The following is a 1586-nucleotide window of genomic DNA, read 5'->3' as shown; positions in this document are numbered from 1 at the left end:
TCTTCGCCTTCGAAGTTGTCGAGCTTGTCTACCGCCGCCTGGGAGGCACGGATATTCTCTGCGAGCGTGGCATACACAGGGCGATCAGCCCCGAAGAGGTTGGCGATTGCCGCGCCGCGCTGTCGGATCGCGCCTAGGCGGCTAGGCCCAGTTGGAGCCGGCGAGCCGCCTACGGCACGATCCATCTCTCCTTGGTAAGCTTCTGACAGGCGCCTCATGCTTGCCAGCTTCTTCGCGCCCTCGATGAGCTGAAGGCGAAGCGCCTCCAGCGTCCCGGCGTCGGCGTCTTCCGGAATCGGTGCGGTAAGGTCTCGCAGGGCCGCGTCTAACGGGTCATGCGCTCCTTCGCCGGAGCGCTCGCCGTGCTCGAGGACGAGGACCTCAGTGACGGTGCTTCCGCCGCCTCCCACGTACGAGAGCGGCTTGTCGTAGACGACCACGTTGGTGGGGAACGCGTCGAGTGACGCGGTGTCGGAGTCGACCAACATCGGGTCGGTGGATCCTATGGACTCCAGGTCCGCGGCAGGCTCGCCGGTGACGTGGAGTTGGTCGATGAGGCCCGCGAGGAGGCTCTCGGGGCCACTCGCGCGTGCGTCGGGCGCAGGCTTGTCGGAGAGGCAAACCTCGCCGACAAGATCGGCGAGGCAGCTGGCTGCACAGGCGATCTCAGCGCCGCGTAGCGCGTCGACACAGACGCCGTCCGGCATGCCGGGCTGGCTGTGCTCGCCGGGGAGGAACAGGGTTCCCGTCTAGTGCAGATCTCCGGACGACGGTGCACCTCGCCCCATGGTGGGCGCCAAATGTCGGGGGTTGGGTACGACATATGCCAAAGGATGGCTTATCATGGTGGGAGCGAGTAGAACGTCGCCGGTGCCTGGAAGCGGGATGAGGCGAAGACATGCACGCCGGCGGAACTTACCCAGCTTCAGGGCTCTCCTAGGAGATAACACCCCTACTGATGCTCTGCGGGGTCTCCGCAGGATCACTAAAGCAAAGTGACTACAATGGTGCTCCTGGAGCTGTTTCGAGAGGTAGGAGAGGGCGAGGCTAGCTCTCTCCTTCCTGGGCTATCTGGTCTATCTCTCTCTTTCTCTCTAGGTCCGAACCCTTTGCATGGGTGCCCCGGGGGGTTTATATAGGCCTACCCCCCGGGGGTACAATAGTAATCCGGCTGGGCGCAGGTCCCAGCCGTCTGTCTCTCAGGCCGCCGTCCTTCCCGCCGGCTTCTGGGGCCCGTCGACTGGCGGGTCCCGCGAACAGGCTTGATACTGTAGCGACACTCCTGATGACGCAGGCTTGGTCATCGGGTCGTGGCAACAGTGCCGCCATCTATCGGGCAATCACTGTCGCCATTCCCGATCTTATCTGATTAATGGCTCATGGGGCCCGGGAGGAGTCGGCCGACTCCAGGGAGGCCGACTCCGACGGGCCCGTCTTCGGGTTGCCCAAGCCGACTTCGGCCCTCCCACTGACAGGCGGCCCCACCGCCTTCGGGTTGTACAGGCCGGCGTCGTGGGCACAGTGCATTGCGTACCGTGGCTGAGGTCAGGGCAGGCATGGCAACAGTGTCGTATCTCGCCGGAGAT

This window comes from Triticum dicoccoides, chromosome 6B (assembly GCF_002162155.2).
Source record: "Triticum dicoccoides isolate Atlit2015 ecotype Zavitan chromosome 6B, WEW_v2.0, whole genome shotgun sequence".
In the NCBI taxonomy this organism is placed as follows: domain Eukaryota; kingdom Viridiplantae; phylum Streptophyta; class Magnoliopsida; order Poales; family Poaceae; genus Triticum; species Triticum dicoccoides.
The sequence above is the reverse complement of the archived record's forward strand: the minus strand, read 5'-3'. Positions refer to the sequence as shown.